General features: G+C 41.8%; 1 protein-coding gene across 3 annotated transcripts in view; it reads left to right on the forward strand.

Annotated features, from left to right (window-relative positions):
- The window catches only part of cap2 (cyclase associated actin cytoskeleton regulatory protein 2), a 205,646-nt gene that overhangs the window by 391 nt on the left and 182,270 nt on the right, over positions 1-22,985 (forward strand). Inside the window, exon 1 of one of the 3 annotated variants that reach the window (XM_078241829.1) lies at positions 32-323. The exons of 1 other annotated variant lie outside the window; for it this stretch is intronic. The gene's annotated coding sequence lies outside the window, so the exon portion shown is untranslated. Of the gene's footprint in view, positions 1-31; positions 528-22,985 lie in introns of those variants that run through there. One more of the 3 variants, XM_078241839.1, reaches the window with a different exon arrangement.

The following is a 22,985-nucleotide window of genomic DNA, read 5'->3' on the forward strand; positions in this document are numbered from 1 at the left end:
GGTTGATGGAGGGTGAGGGGCCGGGTCGGGGGGGGGGGGGGGGGGGCGCCTCCCTGCGGCAGGGTGCGCGCGCGCGCGCTGGGTAGCAAATAGAGCGCGTGACTTTATTTGGAATGGAGAGGAGGTGTGCGGCGCGCGCAACCGGACTGTCAATCAGCCGGGCACGAGCCGGGAGCGCGAGCGGGGCTGCGGCGCACAGAAGCTGAGGGAAAGCAGAGTGGCACTTGGTTCCCCCCCTCCTCCTCCTCTTCACACACCCCCTCCCTTCCCGCCCCCCAAACCTCCTTTTATACATCTACAGCACCGCAGACAACACACAGCAGGTAATTATATTTTTTTATTCCCGCACCCATTGGAAACGTTTCGCATTAACTTTTTTTTGTTTTGTAAAGTGATCGGTAATACTGCCCAAAAAAATACATCTGAAGGGAGATTTAATGTGTGCGTTCTGATTGTGTGTCAAGAGCTTTGCTTGTTGATGCCGTGCTGGTTCCTTCCTTCCTATTCAGCCTTCTGCATTTATTAAGGTTTGTCTCGACCCGTTCCCAAAAGAAGGATAACCGGGAGGCGACTGTGGGCGTTGATACCGTAATTGTAAAATATTGAAGGATTTGTATTATGCAACGGATTAAAATAGCAGTTTCCTACAACATGGTATTTTCTGATGGAGCTGTCACATGCTTCCTACAATTTTTAATCAAATCTCGGCTCTCCTGTAATTATAACGCAATAAATAATACATGCACCATACTAAGACGATTCTAAGCAGGTAGCTTCTCTGTGTCTATAGGCCTTGTCTACAGTTAACTGATGCTTGGAACCTTGAGGAGAAAATGCAAAGTTGTTGCAAATCTGGCATCTTCTGTCAACGTTACTCATTTTTAATCCCTCATCTCCCCCCTCTCCAAGCTATTCAACTATGCAGAAACACAAGAACGCTTTTAAGATGATGAGATCGAATCGGAAGGAACGACCTTTTGAATCTCAATGCCTGAGTTGGGGGCTTGTAAGAGGCGGTCTCTGCTGCTCACAAGCTTTTAAGAGTCTCAGAGATGACTATCTCGATGTATTTCTTTATGACAGTTTACACTTAGGGGGAGTAGTCTCTTGGGAAGCTTAAGTGGGCCATTGCATGTTTCAAGAGAGTAATTAGCCTGAACGTGACAAGCTGGTCGGTTTTCATCTAACTTATTGCTGATGCAGCTTGTCTCAGTTGTGTTTTCTAATAATTTCCCCCATTATTTTTAATATTTGAAGTAATAGTGAATGTATTATTGTCTTTGTGAGAAATTGTAGCACATGCAATATCCTGAAAACTGGAATAAGCAACAAACAAGCCTTTCTATGGAATGAAAAGGCAGACATTTGCCAAATTCCTTCTGTTGTTGACAATCTTTATTAAATGTAGGAATTTTTAAAAGTTTACACCTTTTGAATTGGCCAGTAATATCTTAATTTGCTTAAAGATATTGTGCAGTTTGTTGGATGGTTTAGCAGTTGCATTAATGCTACCATTTCAGGGGCATGATACATAATATATCTGATCAATTCTTGTCAATGTGCATATTCTATGTAAACAAAATTGTCTTCCTAATTACCAGGGTTAATTTACAGGAAGGCCAAATGAAGTTCACCTTGCTAGTTTGTTACTGTGTTATATAGGTAGGTAGGTAAGCAAACCTTGAGATTCTGGACCAAGATGAAAATAGAGTCTGACAGTGAATGATTTGTTATGAGAAACTGAAATCTCTCTGTTGTTTGAGGAAACAGCAGACAAGAAAAGAAGTATTATTCAAGAATAAAAGTAAGTTGTATTGAAGAACTGATATAGGGAGAAAAATGCAATTGATTGCTATATTTGAAGATGTTAATTTGTCATTGAATCTTTAAGTTTTTTAATGCATTGAGTTATTACAATCTGGAATGCAATGCCTTATGATGGCGGTGAGAGGGAGTTGTGGAAACAGATTCATAATAACTTTCTAAAGGAAATTAGATGTATACTTGATGAGAATAATATGTAGAATCATGGGGGAAGAGCAAGTGAATGGATCTAATGGGGCGGCACGGTAGCACAGTAGTTAGCACTGCTGCTTCGCAGCTCCAGGGACTTGGGTTCGAATCCCGGCTCGAGTCGCTGTCTGTGTGGAATTTGCGCATTCTCCCTGTGTCTGCGTGGGTTTCCTCTGGGTGCTCCGGTTTCCTCCCACAGTTCAAAGATGTGCGGGCTAGGTTGATTGGCCATTCTAAATTGCTCCTTAGTGTCCCGGGATGCATAGGTTAGAGGGGTTAGTGGGTAAATATGTAGGGATATGTGGATAGGGCCTGGGTGGGATTGTGGTTGGTGCAGACTCGATGGGCCGAATGGCCTCTTTCTGCACTGTAGGATTCTATGATTCTAATTGGAAAGATCTTTCAAGAAACTTTACCCGGATAAATGTATGTGTATATTTTTCTCATGTCATCCCACCTTTTCTGTCGAGTGACATCCTGATGGTATACTGAGGTTGACTGGTTGCATTTCCTCCCTTGGAACTGTAGGCTGGCCTCTGCATTGTATCATGTAGAGTGAGGCACATTCACATTAGTCCTGAGTTTTAACTGGTGCAAAGATTTTTTTTAAAAATTCTTTTGCTTAAAATGTATGTTAAAGGTGATTATTTGGCTAACTTATGCTTTCTGGAATGCAACATAGAAATTTTCAGTGTAAAGGAGGTCATTTGCCTCATGGTATCTGTGACACTCTTTGAAAGAGCTATCCAATTAGTCACGTTCCTCTGCCCTTGTCCCATACTCTTTAAAATATTTATTTTTGAAATATGTATTTACTTCCTTTTGAAACACAGTATTATGGATTTTCTCCCCCATTGTTTCTGGCAAGATATTCAAAGTTCTGACAATCTTCTTAGTGAGGATTCTGATCTCCTATTTCATTATGTTGATGAAGATAAATCTTTGGCCTTAATTTATAGACTCACTAACCAATGGAAATAGATTGTCTTTTGAACTTCAGTGTTCTGATGAAGAGAGACACTAATCTCTAGAAAGCAAAATACCGCAGATGCTGCAGATCTGGAATAAAAACAGGATATGCTGGAAATATGCAGCAAGTCTAGAGAAACAGGATGAATGTTTCGACTTGATGACCTTTCTTTAGGACTATTCATCAGTCACCAAACTCTAGTCTCTCTCATAACTGTCTTCTGTACCCTTCCCATGACCGTGACATTCTTCCTAAAGTTGTAGGCATAGCAGGGTTCACTGCAATGAATTCACCATTTTGGGGGGAGTAAGTTGAGTGAGGGGTAGGAGGTAGAAAGGGGAAACAGTGTGGAGAGAGAACCCTATACTTGGCACATGCTGGCATTAGAAAATGGAATTCCCAATAGTTTTGCACTAAAGTTACTAAATACCTCAGGGAAGAACATTTGTTCCATTGTATTTCTTTCCTTGTGAAATTCTAGATGAACTGTGCTTTGTTAAGGACAATTTATTCACTTATATTTTCACTGGGTTCCACTGGCCTCCTGTGCGGTATACCTTAAACTTTAACTTAAGATCAGTTTCTCCACCAAATAGTTGTTAGGGAAGACTACATTTTAACCATGGTGAATCTCTTGCTGGCCTTTCCCATTCTTGGCTAAGCAATGTGTCCTCTTGACCTTTAAGCACTTTACTAAGATCAGGAAAGTACTTCCTGAGGTGAAATTCAATCAGGCTAGGTTCCTCAGTAAGTGCTGTAGTGCACAATATTGTGTCATCAGGTCATCTAGAGCAGGGCATCCAAGCTTTTTGTCTTTGTGGGCCACATAGATGTATGCCATGAAGCCTCAAGGGTCACATGTAAAGGTTTAATCAATATATCCACATTAATTTTAATCCATCTCTAGCTGATGTTATGCGGGTTCTCTGGTTTTGAATTTATCTGAAGCATAGTGCTAAGAATAGACTTTCAGGAAATAAGCACAAACAGGACCAAGTTGCCAGGAATTAAGGGCCACAAGTAATCAGTGTGATTCAGGTTCTCTTTTTCTTAAAGAAACTGATTAGAATGTGATTTGTTGCGATATGATGGAGAAATTGTTATGATCAGATCGCACATTTGGGGCTGCTCAAAGACGTGTTGTGGCATATATGCATGTACAAATCAGACTAACTTTGAACTTTCAAGGCATACACCTGAATTTTCCCTTCATAATTCTCATTGTTGGGGCGAAGGGTAGGTAGTATAAGCATTTCCAAACAGCCATGGTCACTAAAATGTATAAAAGAAGTTAGATTATGTATGCTTCATTTTAATGCATCATAGTTTCCTTCTCTCCTTTTTTTGGGTCACTTGGAGTGACGGATGTGGTTGTGAGCTTACTGCATTCTCGCTGTACCACTGTATGCATTTGGCTGCAGGCTGCTCATCCTCTTCACATCTAAATTAATGGCCCTGGTGGATTGTCAGGAGTGCTGATTTGCTTGATATTAACCTGTTTTAAGCAAATATGATTAGAATACAATATTTTACTCTCAGCAGCATCAAATTAAGGGCTCTGTTTTAATTTTGAACACATTAGTTTGTTCGCTTTCTTTTCGAGAAATGTGGCAATTGCACGAATATCTTTTATCTGTATGTTATATTTTAGATAATATTGCTATTCAGGAGAAATGTTAATAGTCAATTTATCCGACTGGCTGCATAATTAAGTGAATGTTTTCATTAAATTTTCCTTCTAAAATGGCAGCAATAACCCTAAATTTGATATTTTTGATTTTTGGATTTGTAATGAAAGGAATGCTATTTATTAATGGAAAATTGTAGTAAAGTATCTGAATTGTCTTCTACTTAGTTTGTGCAGTCCACTGCTAGGTTTGGGTCGGGTGAGAAGTTGTGGTTTGAAGTGCAGGTTAATGGAGCTGAGGGCTCAGGAGAGGTTAGTAAAGTTTCCAGACTGTGGAATAGAACAGAAAGTATAGAAGGCGGCTGGAATCTAACCCCAAGAAGAGCAAAAAAAGTGACAAGTATGAGAAGGGAGGTAGTCAATGCAGGGCTGAGGGTGTTGTACCTAAATGCGTGCAGTATACGGAACAAGGTAAATGAGCTTGTTGCACGCATTGAAATTGGCCGGTGCGATGTTGTGGGCATCACAGAGACATGGCTGCAAGGGGATCAGGGCTGGGATCTAAATATCCAAGGATATGTGTCCTATCGGGAGGACAGGCAGATGGGCAAAGGAGGCAGGGTTGCATTGTTAGTAAGGAATGAAGTTAAATCGATAGCAAGTGATATAGGATCAGAAGGCATAGAATCTCTGTGGGTAGAGTTGAGGAATCGCAAAGGTAAAAAGATCCTGATGAGAGTTATGTACGGGCCCCCTAGCAGTAGTCAGGATGTGGGGCAGATAATAAATCAGGAAATGGAAAAGGCATATAAAAAAGGCAATATTACAATAATCATGGGGGACTTCAATATGCAGGTGGACTGGGAAAATCAGGTAGGTAGTGGATCCCAAGAAAAGGAATTTATGAAATGTCTAAGAGATGGTTTTTTGGACCAGCTTGTGACAGAGCCTACTGGGGAACAGGCAATTCTGGATTTGGTGATGAGTAATGAGGCAGACTTGATTAGAGAACTTAAGGTGAAGGAACCATTAGGGAGCAGTGACCACAATATGATAGAATTTACTCTGCAGTTTGAGAGGGAGAAGCTGGAGTCAGATGTAACAGTATTACAATTAAAAGTAACTACAAAGACATGAGGGAGGAGCTGTCCAGAGTTGATTGGAAAGGGAGCCTAGCAGGGAAGATAGTGGAGTTTTTCAGAGTTATTTGGGAGGCACAACAGAAATTCATCCCAAGGAGAAGGAAACATGCTAAGGGGAGGACGAGGCATCCATGGCTGATGAGAGAAGTCAAGGACAGCATAAAAGCAAAAGAAAAAGCACACAAGTGGCAAGGATTAGTGGGAAGCCAGAGGATTGGGAAGCCTTTAAATGCGAGCAGAGGACAACTAAAAAAGCAATAAGGGGGGAGAAGATGAAATATGAGTGTAAGCTAGCTAGTAATATAAAAGAAGATAGGAAGAGATTTTTTTCAAAATATAAAAGGTAAGAGAGAGGTAAAAATAGCCATTGGACCACTGGAAAACGAGGCTGGCGAAGTAATAATAGGAAACAAAGAATGGCAGAGGAACTGAATAGTTACTTTGGAAGACACCAATGGGATGCCAGAGCTCCAGGAGAGTCAGGAGGCACAGGTGAGCGTAGTGGCCACCTTAAGGAGAAGGTCCTGGGGAAACTGAAAAGTCTGAAGGTGGATAAATCACCTGGACCAGATGGACTACACTCCAGGGTTCTAAAAGAGATAGCTGAGGAAATTGTGGAAGCATTGGTGGTGATCTTTCAGGAATCACTGGAGACAGGGAAGGGACCAGAGGACTGGACTGAATGTAACACCGCTGTTTAAGAAGGGAGGGAGGCAGCAGACAGGAAATTATAGGCCGGTTAACCTGACTTCGGTCATTGGCAAGATTTTAGAGTCCATGGTTAAAGATGAGATCGCAGGGTACTTGGAAGTGCATGATAAAGTAGGACTGAGTCAGCACGGCTTTGTCAAGGGGAGGTCATGTCTGACAAATCTGTTAGAGTTCTTTGAGGAGGTAACAAGGAAGTTAGATAAAGGAGAACCAGTGGATGTGATTTATTTAGATTTCCAGAAGGCCTTTGACAAGGTGCTGCATAGGAGACTGTTAAATAAGTTGAGTGCCCCTGGTGTTAAGGGTAAGATCCTGGCATGGATAGAGGATTGGTTGACTGGCAGAAGGCAGAGAGTGGGGATAACGGGGTCTTTTTCAGGATGGCAGCCGGTGACTAGTGGTGTGCCTCAGGGGTCAGTGCTGGGACCACATCTTTTCACAATATACGATTTGGAGGAAGGAACTGAAGGATCTGTTGCTAAGTTTGCAGGTAATACAAAAATATGTAGAGGGACAGGTAGTATTGAGGAAGCAGGGGGGCTGCAGAAGGACCTGGGCAGGTTAGGAGAGTGGGCAAAGAAGTGGCTGATGGAATATAATGTGGAAAGGTGTGAGGTTATGCACTTTGGAAGGAGGAATGGAGGCATAGACTATTTTCTAAATGGGAAAATGCTTAGAAAATCAGAAACACAAAGGGATTTGGGAGTCAGTGTTCAAGATTCTCTTGAGGTTAATGTGCAGGTTCAGTCAGCAGTTAGGAAGGCAAATGCAATGTTAGCATTCATGCCGAGAGGGCTAGAATACAAGAGCAGGGATGTACTTTTGAGGCTGTATAAGGCTTTGGTCAGACCGCATTTGGAGTGTTGTAAGCTGTTTTGGGCCCAAATCTAAGGAAGGATGTGCTGGCCTTGGAAAGGGTCCAGAGGAGGTTCACAAGAATGATCCCTGGAATGAAGAGCTTGTCGTATGAGGAACGATTGATGACTCTGGATCTGTACTCGTTGGAGCTTAGAAGGATGAGGGGGGATCTTATTGAAATTTACCGGATACTGCGAGGCCTAGATAGAGTGGATGTGGAAAGAATGTTTCCACTAGTTGGAAGAACCAGAGGGCACAACCTCAGGCTAAAGGGAGGATCCTTTAAAACAGAGATGAGGTGGAATTTCTTCAGCCAGAGAGTGGTGAATCTGTGGAAATGTTTGCCACAGAAGGCTGTGGAGGCCAGGTCATTGAGTGTCTTTAAGACAGAGATAGATAGGTTCTTGATTAATAAGGGGGTCAGGGGTTATGGGGAAAAGGCAGGAGAATGGGGATGAGAAAAATATCAGCCATGATTGAGTGGCTGAATGGCTTAATTCTGCTCCTATGTCTTATGGTCTAAGTTGTGGCGGGTCACATTCAGTATCTGGTGCAGTCACAGGCCAGTTGCCATAGGAATGGGATTGGTGAGGAAAGAGGTCAGTGGTTTGGCTCATATAGGCTACCATTTTGCAATTTTATCCCCCACTCTAGTGTGAGTGTAGAACTGGCAGAGCTGCTTAAAGATAGAATGTTACAAAGACACAAATAAAACAGCATTACAGCCATTGGAAATCTTTAGTGATGATGCACTGTTCCTCTTTGGGGAGTTACTGGGAAAAGATCTTGAATTCGTGTTTTCATGTAAAATGGATGATTTCAAGTCAGTCCTTTTTTAAAATCGCTCCTGTTTTTTATTTCCATTGAAGTCAATTTTTGATGCACTGCATTATTTCTGCTGTTAATACTTTCATGATGCAATTGCCTATTTCACTGCTCTGAATGTTTCACAAACATTGGGCAGGATTCTCTGATCTCATCTGTGTCCGCCATGCTGCAAGTGAGAATGAAAAATTTGGCATTCCAGTCAAAACTCCATTCACTTTCGGTGGCACTGGAGAATCCCAGCAGCGAATGAAGTTAGAGGTTTTCAATGTCTGTGCTTTGCTAAAGATGATGCCTTTTTAAAACCGTGAACAAATATCTTTCTTTGCAGACTAGCAAGGGTGTCTCACAAGAATTGTGCTCCAGAACTAGCCAAACCTCTCCGTTCCAGTGCAATTACAACACTGTCCTTACCCAACATTGCAAAAATTGCCCTGGTATGTCCTGCTTACAAAAAATCAGGACAAATTTAATCCAGCCATCTTTTTACTTTCAATCATTATCCAAGTGATGAAAGGTGTCATCAATCATGCTATTAAGCAGAACTTACTCACTAATAACTTACTCACCAATGTTTGGTTTGGGTTCCGTCAGGGCCACTCTGTTCCTGACCTCATTACAACCTTGGTCCAAACATGGACAAAAGAGCTGCATTCCAGAGGTATGACTGCCCATCACCAAGGCAGGATTTAACTGAATATGTCATCAAGGGATCCTGGTAAAATTGGGGTCAATGGTTATGGAAGGGGCGGGGGAACTGTCTATTAAATGTATTCATACTGAGCGGAAGGGAAGATTATTGTGATATTTGGAAATTATTCATTATTGTGATTTTTGGAAATTGGGCGGCACGGTAGCACAGTGGTTAGCACTGCTGCTTCACAGCTCCAGGGACCTGGGTTCGATTCCCGGCTTGGGTCATTGTCTGTGTGGAGTTTGCACATTCTCCTTGTGTCTGCGTGGGTTTCCACCGGGTGCTCCGGTTTCCTCCCACAGTCCAAAGATGTGCGGGTGAGGTTGATTGGCCACGCTAAATTGCCCCTTAGTGTCCTGAGATGCGTAGGTTAGAGGGATTAGTGGGTAAAATATGTAGGGATATGGAGGTAGGGCCTGGGTGGGATTGTGATCGGTGCAGACTCGATGGGCCGAATGGCCTCTTTCTGTACTGTAGGGATTCTATACTTAAGCATCTCAGCCCCAGGACATCGCAGCAAGAGCTCCATCGGGCAGTGGCCAAGGCCCAAACATCATCTTGAGTTGCTTTATCAATAATGACCTTTCCTCCATCGTGAGGTCAATAGGGAGAGATGTTCACTAATGATTTGACAGTGTTGTGTTTCATTTATAATTCTGTATATAATGCAACAGTCAATGCCCACATGCAACAGGGCTCGAACAACATTTAGGGGGTGATTCTCCAGCCCTGTGGCCCCCCCCCGTGACAACGAAGTCTGGTTGATGCCCAGTAGGCATGTGAACCTGATTAGTGTATTTAAATCAGAATTTAAAAATGCAAACAATGTCCTAAGTATGTTGGGGATTGAGAGTTATAAACAAAAAAGAAAAAGATGTGGTTTCACAAGTAGATTCAAAATAACAACAAATTTATTGCAGGACTGTTGAAAATTAAACTAAACTGGAGCCTGTGAAACACTGCAATGACATCATTATCAAATCATGTGACTGGCTCTTAAAGCAATCATGCAACCACTTAAATATATAACATCCTTCCCCCTTTGCTTATGACAACAAATTACTATGATGTTATACATCAGATCAGTAATAGTCCAGACATAGTATTATGCACGATTAATCATTATACACGGTCAATGGGAAAGTCGATCAGGAGGACGTCTGTTTCTCTTGGGTTGTATATGATATTCTGGAATTTGGCTGTCTTTGACCCTACAAGTATGATTTTGAATTTCAGTCGACACTTCTTCTCTTGGAATTAATTCTGCATCGTTCTCATGTGGTATAGTAGCTAAGACACAATCATCAGGAAACTCAGATTCAACTAAGTCTTTCCATAGTAGTATTCACCACACTTGGGACTAAAGAAGTTGGTGTTCTGGGGATGATTCGGAGAAATCATTTTGAGATGACAACAATTGGTCAGCATGGCGTCACCAAACTATTTCATCTCCAGTTTGAACCTGTTTGCTTGAAGTATGGCTGGTACCCATTTCTCACTTGTGGCATAATTATATTCTAATGCTTGATTTTCTTGTTGCCCTCACACGTTGTCCAGCAACTTGAGGCTGTTGACATCCTACTATCTCTGAAGTTTTTGGAGGTAATAACAAATCAAATGTAGTTCTCAACTTTCTCTTTAAGAGTAGTAATGTAGGTGAACTTTGAGTAGTCGCATGAAAGTGTTTCTATAAGATGGCGAAAAGCTTTTCACACAATATAGTAATGAACCTTCCTCTTTTGAAGCTTTTAAAGAAAGATTCATACAACCCTTGAAACAATCAGCTAGTTCATTGATTGGATGATACGATGTGAATTTTATACGCTGAATACCATTTACTTTGCGATAATCTTCAAATGCTTGGGAAGTAAACTGTGAACTATTATGAACAATTTGTTCCGGTTTACCAAATCTTGCAAAAATTTAATCAAGTTTTTCAATGGTTTGTTCAGATGTAGTAGATCTCATGATAACAGCTTCTGGCCACTGAATGTGCATCAATGATGACTAAGAACATGTAAGCCTCAAATGGAGCAGCAAAATCTACATGAAATTGTTGTCATGGAATTTAAGGTGTAAAGAAGACAGCTGTGGTGTATTTCTTGTTTGACACTGTTGCACATTTTCTTCAATCTGAGCATCCAGACCCGGCCACCAAAAATAACTACGTGTTATATCCTTCATGTGGACTATACCAGGATGCCCTTCATGTAGCTGTTCAAGAACTCTTCCACGCAGACTAGGAGGAACGATCACTCGGATTCACCACAATAAGCACCCACCTTGGATGGTCAACACAAGTTTTCTTGACACATATGGTTTCAAGTCAGGATGTGGATGGTAATTTCCAGCTATCATTCCTTGCAATACCATTCCCATCACCTTCCTGATCATGGGATCATCTCTGGTATGTCTTTTAACTTGAGAAGCTGTCACAGGTAAATGATGTACAAACAGAAAATAAAGAATATTAGCAAAACTAGTTAGTGGTATCTGCTCAATAGGTAATGATAAGCATGATAATGCATCAGGGGTGTACAGATAAGATCAATGACCATCTTTGCAATTGGCTAGCAGTTAACAATAGTATGCCTTTATATGGCCCAAAAATAGTAGTTAAGAGTCGACAATCTTTCAATAATATGAAATTATGACCATATAAATAATGATGAAACTTTTGTATGTCAAAAATTATACTCAATTCAAAGCATAGTTAGATTCAGCACTAGTCAGAGTGCGCAAAGCAAAAGCTGTTGGTTGTTCTTCTCCTAAGGCATAATATGTGAAACTACTGCTCCGATACTCCATAAAGTGAAGTGTTGCAAGCAAGCAGTAATGGTAACTTCAGATTAAAATGAACCAATACTTCTGACTTCTGCAAAGCATCTTTCACATCCTTGTATGCTTTCTCACATTATGTTGCCCTATCTAGTGACTGTTTCACGCATAGTAAATTATGCAATGGCTAAGTTGGAACAAATTTTCTATAATAACTTACTAATCCTGGAAAGGACCTCAGTTGTGTCACATTCGTTGGACATGGTGCTGCTAAAACAGTTTCCATTTTTTAGGTGCTTTTTGTGGGCCTTTACTATCAATAATGTGACCTAAATACTGGATTGACATCTGGAAAAAGTCACACTTTTCTTTATTGGTGCACAGTCCATGTGCTTGAAGACATTCCAATATTGCTTCTAAATTATTCAAGTGCTCTTGTTCACTGGACCCTGTAATTAGGATATCATCCAGGCAACATTGTACACCAGAGATCTTTGGAATAGGGTTGGTGCGGATGTTATTCCAAATGTAATCTTTTATAATGAGAAAGACTTTATATGAGTAACGATGGTAAGCCATGGTTCAGCGGCTACATTCATCTGTAAATATGTTTTTGAAAGATCAGTCTTGCTGAATTTCTGCCCCCTGATAATCCAGCAAACAAATTTTTCATTAAAGGAAGCGGATATTGATCATCTCACAACACTGGATTTTACGGTAGTTTTAAAATCACAACAAGTACAAACTGAGCCATCTGGTTTCATGACGGGTAGAATGGGGGTCGCCCAGTCACTTCTTGTAACAGGCTCGCACACGCCAGTGTTAATAAGCCATGCAAATTATTCTTTGATCTTGGGATAAATTGCATATAGTACTGCTTTTGCTTTCAGATTTTTTTGGTTGACTGTTAGGCTTTATACTGAGTTTCACTTAAGCTTCCTTTATTGAACTCAGTGTCTCTTCACATACACTCTTGTATTTATCCAGGAGGTGCTGAAGGTCTGTTTTGGCATCAATCAATCTGTTGACAGCACTCCAGTTAAGCTTTATCTTCTCCAACCACGATCTCCCAAATAGAGCTAAAAAATTATTACATGGAGGGCAACTCCTCTGTTTGTTTACTCAACTCTACGTTCACCAAGATGTAACCTTTTAACAAGATGTAACCTTTTAATGGCACAACCTCTTGCGTGTATGTCTTTTAAATCACATCAGCTTTTGTTGGTATGTAGTCTCAGGAATTAAGGATACTGCATTCTAATAGGTTGTCCCCTTGGCTTCTGGGTGATTCCAAAATTATGTGATTCACCCTTTAAAGATAAGACATTCTGTTGGAGCTCTCCATCATATTTCTGGACATTCTTTTCTTCACGGTCATAATTCTTTTCTTCCATGTTGTAAATTCTTTTTATAGAATGCAATTTTTTCTTCGTCTTGAAGGCACCCAGATTCTTCTGAATATTCATCTCAAGGGGAGCTGGTCTAGCCCAACAAGCTTTTGCAATGTGACCCATTTCGCCACAATTCGTGCACTGGCTATCCTTGCTCTAGCATTCACTCACTGGTTCATTTTGACACGTGTGACATGCTTGTTGCTGTTTTGACTTCTTATGGGCAGTTCCCAACTTGTGGATCTTCACTCCTGGACAAAATTGTGAAGGCTCTTTTAGCAGGCATTCCATCAAGACTGCGATTTCTATTGCTGCCTTTAAAGTCAAAGCATGTTCAATAAGCAATCTTCTTTGGATAGCCTCATTTTGGAGTCCATAAACTAGATGATCTCCAAGATCTTCTTATGGCTCTCCAAACTCACAATATTGTGCCAGCCTTTTTAAGGTTGTTACAAACTGAGCAATGTTTTTTGCCTTCCACTTGGTTCAGGTTCCACCGAAGGAACCGTTTCAAGATGATCAATGGCTTTGGGGAGTTATGCTCTTTAAGGATCTTTGTCAAGTCATCATAAGTTTTGGTTCCTGGCTTTGCTGGATGAACCAAGCTCCAGAGCAAATTGAAAATTTTGCTTCCTATTGTACTGAGGAAACACTGGCATGAGCAGCTTGCCTGCAGTTTGATTCGCTTGTGCAAAGCACTGAAACCCCTCTGCAAAGGAACTCCATGGTTCACTTTCTTAATTGAAAGGATTCATGGTACCTAATTGACCCACCATTCTCTTGCAGGCACTAGCAACTTGAGACTGCTCAGCATTTTGTTTTTACTGTCTTCCCAGTGCTTTCCTTTTTACCCTGGAGACTGTTGACATTTTGTATTTGTTTTTCAAACGACATCAGCCACACGGCAGAGCTTTTCTTTTTAAATATGCCAGATACTGCCTGGAATCACACCCTTCCCTGATCAGAAAAACAAACACACCTTTAAAACCACACGAGGGCTTTCATGCTTTTTCACTTGTGCAGTGAGTCTCCTTCTCTGCTGCTATACACTGCACTGGAGTAGGGGAGAGCTAGACATTTGGTGATGGAGGCTAGGTTGTCCCGCCGGTGTCAAGAGATAGGGGTGTTCCTGTAGGGTGGTGGTGGGGGGGGGGGGGTGGTGGTGGTTCAAGATGTCCGTGGGGAGGAGAATCTTCATAACTTTGAGATCTTTTGGTCCCGCACATCTCTTTGCTGGCGTTAATCTCCCCAAGCTTCAAAAAATGATTAGGTGTGAGTGAGTTGCAATCTGAATCGCGCCAGCCCACCCAGCTGCATTCTCACCACTTTTCCACTGGAGATGACAGGAGAATTTGCCCTAATTGGATTGACGTCTGTTGGAAATGGTAAATTGCCACATTAGGGCCGGGCAGTGACCCTATTTCCAGCAAGAGAATCTAACCACCTCCCCATGACATTTAACGGCATTTCTGTCACACAAACCCTGCCCCCTCACCTACCATCAACATGCTAGGCAATTGCTATTGATCAGAAATGTAACTGAACCAGCTACATAAATACTGTGGCCACAAGAGTAGGTCAAATGCTGGGAATTCTGTACTGAATGACTCATCTCCTGACTCCCAAAGACTGTCCACCATCTACAAGGCACAAGTTGGGAGTGTGATGGAATACTCTCCAGTTGCCTCAGAGTGTGCAGCTCCAACAGCACTCAAGAAGCTAAATAACATGCAGGAGAAAGCTTGATTGGCACCCCCAACGTAAGCCTTTCTCCCCAAGCAATGCTGTTAATGTTCTAAATTAAAGGTTGAATTCTGCATTAGTTTTCAGCTTGTTGTTTTCAGGACTGACGTCTGCCACTAGTACGAATGCTGTCTTTTCTAAGTAACTGCACCAGACACTCTACTACAGCAGAATTACGAGGAATACTGTGATATGATGGAACATTCGCTTGCTGTGTGTATTTTTTTTATTTTGAAATTGTCCCTCTGATTCTCATCAAAAAGCTACTCATTTCTAACTGCTGTGAGACCTGCAGGGATTTGCAGAGACAAGTGTTGAAACCCTACTGCTTCTTGTACAACTTTGTTCATTCTTCATCTGATGAAACAAATTTTGCAAATGTGTATGTGTATTCTTTTGTTTCCCAAGCCTGGAGTTGTGTATTTTAGCCTACTGCTGAGTCTAATCAAACAATTTATGGCTTGATATCTCAGGCAGAAAAAGAATCTGCAGCAAGTACTGCAGCGCTAGCTGCTTTCTACACCACCTCTCCTGGGCGTGCAGATTCCTGTATACCATTTAAAATACTTCCTGACATGGTTTATCCATTTTAATATGATGGCACTTTAGAAGAAATATCGTCTTTACAAAAGAGGTAGGGGATGATGTGGGAAGGGGGCTCTTGAGGGAGATGCCCAATTCTCTCTCTCTGACCTGAGGCCTGGATAGGGGTCATGATGAGCTCCTCCTCCCCATCCCCCACCCCAACTCTACCCACCAACCTCAAAATTGACCAAGGGTCTCAATTGTGGCACATGTAGCGCTGCCCTTGGTCTTGCCCATCCCACGTAAAATTGCAAACAGGTCTGGGGTGGGCAAATGAGGATGATGGGAAGATCACCCAGGGAATGTTCTGGGAGCTGCAAACTCGCCAGAGCCATAAAATTCTGCCCTGGAAACCAAAGCTGCTGCAAAAATCTAACTGGATTGCTGGTGTCCTTTCTGGAAGGAAAGTTAGTCTGGCTAGTGTGTGGCTCCAGTGGCTGGTTCTTAACTGCCCTCTGAAGTAGCCTAGAAATCTATTTCATTGTACACAACAACTAGGGATAGCCAATAAATGGTTGCCTTTCCAGCCATGCCCGCATCCTGAGAATGAGGGTTTCTGGTTCAATTACTAACCTGTGCTGGGTTTATTGATCCTGTCAGGTAAGCAAGATATTGAACAGAGTAAATAACAGCAGTTTTGGAGGACTGTTTCAAGGTGTGTCACAGTCCTAGAATGGGGAGGAATTGACTTCCAGAAATCAGTGAAATGCAAGTTTGTGTCTTTAAACAAGTGAGTAATTTGGTTAGGTGGTGTGATGGACATTGTCTGGACAAACCAACATGAGCTGAAAATACACAATCACGTTCCTAAGACATCATTCTCATTTCCCTTGATGCAGTCAGTAGAAACCCCTGATGTGTGGAACAACAACTTTTGTGTATTTTTATATATACAAATATTTTTGTTCACAGGATATTGGTTCAAATTCCATGAGCAGAGCTTGGTTGGGGAAAGCCTTGTCTGATGCAATGTGGAGTCTTACAGACCAGGAAACTTCTCAGTTTGCTCTATGTGGAGTGAACAATTCATTCTTTTATGAAATTTAGCAGTGAGGTACCATCATTGGCCTCCATGTTATGGGCCAGTGAGAGAAAATCAGTGGCTTTGTCTATAGTGTGCATGTTGAATGAAGAAACTGAGCTAGGCTTTGATACTTTGCGTGGTGACTAGATTGCTGATGCTCACTTTGGAGAGCGGATGGTCACTTGGTGAAATGCTGGCAGTACTCTTAAAACACAGACCCCAGTGTAAGTCATGGAATCAAACAACACAGAAGGAGACTATCCATCGAGCTCACTGTGTACATGTAACCTCTTGTAAAAGTTAAATAAATAAGCTAACTAAGAACTTTGTTAGTCCTTGTCTTTCAGAAGTTGAAGAAATTGGATTATGAGAATGATCGATTTTCTTTCAAAAAGAGATGGCCGTGGTTCTCTGATCTCGTTTACCCTGTCACCACTTCCAGCGAGAATGGAGAATTTGGCGCTCAACCAAAACTCCATTCACTGCAGCGGGACCAGAGAATCCCATGTGGGCAGGGTCGGAGAATTCTGGGCATGAACTACTTTATGAAATGAATGTAATTTTGAACTTTACATCTAACCTATGAAAGGTGGCTCTAAAATCAGCACTTTGGATCTTCGTAAACACAGAGATGTCATCATCCAATACTTGAAAACATATCCATTGCTGTCAGTGAATCTGCAGGTGGTAATTGTGTAACATTGGTTTCTCACGAGGAACAATCAGTTCTGTGATAGAGGAAAGGATGTTAGATCAAATTTAGAAACTTAGAAACCATCATAAGACCATGTGTACCCTGTAGAAGTTGTTTGGAGGTTAAAACTTGGTTCTGGGGGAAACTGGAAAACAATCTATTGGAGGATGTAGCTCATTTGCCCAATTGGTTTTACTCAAACTAGAGTTGGAAAATAGTGGAATTTTTCATTGCTGTCCGCATCAGAAAATTAATTCTCTTGGCTGATCCGGCAGATCAGGTTAATCATCTGTTCTGTCAACAGAACCGCTGTGCAGTGCTATTGGCATTCGCTGTAGAGTTCAGAGGTGTGTGAGTTTGGTCAGGTGGGTTAAGTAGAAGATTTACTTGTGCAGGCAGAAACCTTTCCACTTTTAAGACTTTTGAGATAATTGGCATGACACTTCCTTTGTCCCATCATTGAGAGTGTTTTCACCAACCAGATCCTAAACCTCTCTACCTCCTCCTTTCTTTAAGAACATCTTGAAACCTCTTTGGTTAAGATTTTGGGTGCCTGTCCTAATAGCTTCTAGTATGGTTCTGCCAATTTTTTGTTTGACAATGCTCTTGTGAAGTACCTTGGAATGTTTTACTTTTACTGTGCTAAAGCTGCGGCATGGACATAATTTGTTGGTGTCCTGTATGAAGTAGTTGTGGCCCCACAGCATGGGGCTGCTCAATGTCTGCTACTAAAAGTCACTCAAGCCCTTCCTAATAAAGGGGAAACAGGTGGGAGTCCAAGTAGATTAAGCTCTTCTTCTCAACTTGTGTCCTCTTCTGTCTTTGATTTAGGAGTGATGGCAGTATTGTCCATTCCACAGCACTTTGCTTGATTATTGGAGAAGGGAGTCACATTGACCAATTCATTTCCATTTTTGATTATTATTAAGACGGTGAACTTCAAGGGGACAATTGCCCGACAAGTTTCAGCACTTGCCTGGTTATCCTATGTGGTATTGTTGGAGTAGGTTTTATATATTTTTTATATATTTATATATTTTTTAATACTCTTTCCTAGGGTAGAAAAGTCAAGTTCTAGGGGATATAGCTTTAAGGTGCGTGGGGGAAAAGTTTAGAGGAGATGTGCGAGGCAAGCTTTTTACACAGAGGGTGGTGAATGTCTGGAATGCGCTGCCTGGGACATGGTGGGAGCAGGTACGATAGCGGCATTTAAGGGGCATCTGGACAAATACGTGAATAGGATGGGAATGAAAGGATATGGACTCCGTAAGTGCATACGGTTTTAGTTTAAGCAGGCATCATGATTGGTGCAGGCTTTGAGGGCCGAAGGGCCTGTTCCTGTGCTGTACTGTTCTTTGTTCTTTTGTTCTTTCTAGGTTGACTTCTCGGGGGTAATTTATGTCATGTCACATCATTCTTTCTGTACTTGCTGAAAGACTCGAGGTAGTCAGCCCAAAGGACCGATATGAATACAGAAGTGATCTGTACTTAATTATGTTAGACATTTATTGCCTGAGCCAGGAGACTGTGGGTTCAATTCCCACTCCAGGGAGCACAACATCTAGGGTGATGCTCCAGTGAAGTGCTAAGAGGGTAGCCCTCTTTTGGATTGGAGGTTAAACAGAAGGCCCCATCCAATGTATCCTTTATTTTGTTTTGGGTGTGGGCCCTTTAATTTCTTTTGTGTGGCTATGCCTATTGGATAACTTAAAGGGACCAACTTATGCACAGCCTGTGTGAGAACATTTGGGTTGCTGTGCAACCACAAAACTCTGAGGGAACTCTGAGGGTCTTATCTGCTAAATTGATGGGCGTAAGAGATTCCATTGCACTATTTTAAAGAAGAACAGGGGAGTTCTTTCCAGTTTTCTGGCCAATATTTATCCTTCAACCAACATAGTTATAACAGTATTTCATTTCTGTTTGTGGGGCCTTGCTGTATGGAAATTAGCTGCCAGGTTCTCCACACTTCAAAAGTGATTCATTAGCTGTAAAGTGCTTTGGGACATCCTTGATAAGTTATTGTTTTATTTCTATTGGGGCTTTGAGTATGATGTGTTTATTAGTATTTTTTAGCTGTGCAGTATTGAGATTTATTTATGTTACATAAATGTGGAGTAATAAATTATTGCTGCTGCATCTTTTCAATAATTGTAATATTGTGCAGGTTGTAATTTGCATTTCAGGCCTGAGATCCCTTAACTCCATCATTTTATGCCCTGTTTTATTGCTACATGTTATTGCTGCTTTTTAAGCATCATGTTTTGTCCAATTTGCACAATGTATTTCTGGAAGAATTGGTAGATGTATAATGAGTGTACAATAAAATGTATATGTTATACAGATTGTTTATTTCCTGTATTCCCTTGAATGACAGGACAAATTGTGTTGGTTTCTTTTTATTTTTAGAAACCTAAATCACACATTGCTTCAGCATATGACCTGTTATACCGATCCCTTGTGCGTTAGGGAACGAGCTGACAGAACGCAGTATAATTACAGCTCCGCTATGTTAAGCTATTGTTAGTTCTGCATGCCACCATCAATTTTTGAGCATTTTATTCAGTGGTGGGAATGTGGGTGGCACAGGCAAGCTCACCATCTATTACTCTGGAGAAATGGCAGTGTCTGCCTTCATGACGCTGCAGAGTTGTGCTGTTGGTGGTACATAGTGTTATTAGGAGCTCCAGGATTTTGACCCAGCGATGTACCAACCTTTCCTTGGGCATTGTGTTATTAGGAGTTCTAGGATTTTGGCCGAGGGATGATCAAGGAAAGGTGATGTAGATCCAGGTCAAGATGGTGCATAACTTTGATGGGAATTTGCATGTGTGTGTTCCCATGTACCTGCTGTCCTTGTCATATAGGTGGTAGAGATTATGGGTGTGGAAATCGCTGTCAAAAGAGCCTTGAATATTGTTGATACCACACATGCAACCACTGTGGTTTGGTGGTGGAAAAAGTGAAATTTCAAGCTGGTGGAAGGGGTGCCAATCAAGCAGGCCATTTTGTTTTGGATGGCATTAAGCTTCTTGACTGTTGTTGAATACACTCCAATCATGCTCCTGATTTATCCCTTGTAGTTGTTGGATAGGCTATGGAGAGTCAGGAGGTGAATTACTTGCAACAAAATTCCCAATCTCTGACCTGTTTTTCTGATCCTCAGGATGTTGTTATGCGATTCACCAATGGTAATGCCATTGAATATCAAGGGGAGAAGGTTAGATTCTCTCATATTGGATATGGTCATCACCAGTCATACAAATATTACTTGTCACTTATCAGCCCAAATCTGAATATTATTCAAGTCTTACTTCAACAAAAATTGCTTCAGTTTCTCAGGAGTTGCAAATGAAACTGAACAGTGTGCAATCATCAGTGAACAACATCCCACAATTTTAAGGACTTAAACCAGATCCCAATGAAACACTAATGGCAAAGTGGTACAGTATTCAGGTAGACCTTATTATTTGTTTTCTTGATTTATTATTTTCTTAAATACAAGCATTGCATTTAAGTGCAAGTATGTTGATCTGAAGGCCAGACTGAATTTACATTGTTACCAAAACAGTTCTAACCTATGTGGTAAAATATTAAGCAAAACCAACTCTTCAAAACAATTCCATAAGCTGAAATTCCTCAGTGTTCAAATTACATTGGACATTTATGTGTAATACCTTTTCACATTTGAGCCAATGCCGAATTGATGCATTAAAGGTAAAGTCGCCATAGTCTCAGAGTACCACACATTGCTCTTCCCCTTTTTGATTTAACCTGAGAATCACCACACCTCAGGTGAGAGGCAAAGTGGAGAAAGCGGACTTTCATGAATAACCTCAGTCAGTACGGGAATTGAACCTGTGCTGTTAGCTTCACGCCACATCACAAACCAGCTGTCCAGCCAACTGAGCTAAAACCAACTAACCCTTGAAGGATGTTCTCCATAACTCTTTTTAGAAGCTGGCTTACGAGACCCCAAAGGGCAAACAGGTATACTCGTAGAGTCACTTGTGTGTCGATTGTCACCTATTTCCAAGAGAACTCGTCCAGATCCAGCTGAAGATAGGTGTGGTTCATTACCAATTTGGAGAATGTTTTGTCGCTTGTTAACTTGGCGTACAAATTATTTGTGAATCATAAGAAATTATTCCCTGATACAGCTTTTGATGCAAACCTTTTGCTGTACTCAAGTTAGAGACAACAAGGAAACTCTATTTGTATTGGAAGAGCTGAATATTGAATCCACAGAGGAAGAGCTTATTCTCTTTGAAGAAGCTGTCAATCAGGCATAGAGTCTACGTAAACATTGCAGTTAGGACCAATGGAGTACCTGAGATGTATTCAAGCCTGAAGGGAAATGTAAATAAACACAGCTGACTGGAGGCTGTGTAGGAATCCATTAAGCTGTCAATAGAAGCTCCTTTCAAAACACTGCGTTTTGAAATTGACAGAGATCAAAGGTTTTCAGAGCAATAGAGTGTTTCAAAGGTTTCCCCTTGCTAGGAAGACTCAGACTTCAAATCATAGCTGTGTGAATTCATTGGGGCTGAGTGCACAGCTGTGGGGAATAGCCCCACCCCTCCCCCAGTGAAATTGACATCCCTCTGTTAGAGGATTTCAAAGGGGTCACCTCACACACCTGCAACTTCTGACAGAGAGAAAGGGAAATCCCTGCTGCAGAATGGAGTGCTGCAGTGATGTAAAAGTCTGCCAGTTGACCAGGGGGCATAGACTGACCAGGCCTCACGCGCACACACACACAGGGCCCAAGGTGCCAAGCTTGGTTGTCTGTGCCAGGGTGGCAGGGGGCAGTGCACTTTTGGCACTGCCAACTTGTGTGGCCTGAAGGTGGGCCTGAGGAGGATCATGCTCATGCCTGCATAGTGAGGAGATGGTGTGACCCATTATTTGAGGGGTGTGGGGGGAGGATGCCCTTTGCTGAGGGGTTGGTAATGTTCCCCTGGTCAGCTTGGTGCGCATGGGGTAGGGGGTCAGCATTTCATTTTTTTGGAGGGGGAGGGGGGCTTGTCTCCGACTGCAGAGATTGGGTGCCCGCGATCTCTGTACAGGCTGGCAGGTTTTGCGAGATGGCCTCATTTGCATCTTTGAGGTAGGTGAATCCCTTTAGCGGAAAACACTCCCATTTTCCTGCTGGCATGGGCATTTAGTCCCAATTTGGGTAAATTATGGTCTGAGTCTTAACAAGTTGCGCTCCTCTAGTGTAGTTATACCTGGACTACATATACTATGATGTGGAGATGCCGGCGTTGGACTAAGCAGGAGAAAAAACTGAGCAATTTCCACCTTGCTGTCTCAGACCTATTTTTTGCATTTCTTGATGGGATAAGATCACCAATTCAGAGATCCTGGAGCATGGCGATTTAATTAGCTGACACTCATTACTTAGACAATGATATTCACAATGGCTTGGTCAGGTTCATTGGCTGGATGATGGTCATATGCCCAAAGACCGTCTGCGTAGTTAATTAGCCACTTGGTTACAACCTGTTAGGTGTCCATGCCTTCGCTATAAGGACACCTTTATGCGATACAAAGTTGGCAGGCATTGACACAGGCAACTTGAAATCAGTTGCCAACAGCTGTGGGTTCTGGAGGGCTATTGGTAAGAAGATACAGAAAACTCGCCTGGCTGAGAAGGTCCAGAGAAACAGAAGCCATCAAATCCTGCACTTCTCAGCCCACTGTCGTCCTGTACTGCAAATGTGGCAGAAGACTGCTCTGCCAGAGTGTGTCTCCTGAGCCACACCAAGTGACACTGAACACTGTTGCCGAAGATGCAGACTATCATTTCTCGAGAAGGAAGGCTGCCAAAGACAACATTTATTTGTCTTAAACAGGATAGTATCCTATTTTGCTCTATCTATCGGAGCCTGCAAGCAAGCTGTTGTTACTTTATCTCATCTTCCATT

Source organism: Mustelus asterias, chromosome 2 (assembly GCF_964213995.1).
Source record: "Mustelus asterias chromosome 2, sMusAst1.hap1.1, whole genome shotgun sequence".
Lineage (NCBI taxonomy): Eukaryota > Metazoa > Chordata > Chondrichthyes > Carcharhiniformes > Triakidae > Mustelus > Mustelus asterias.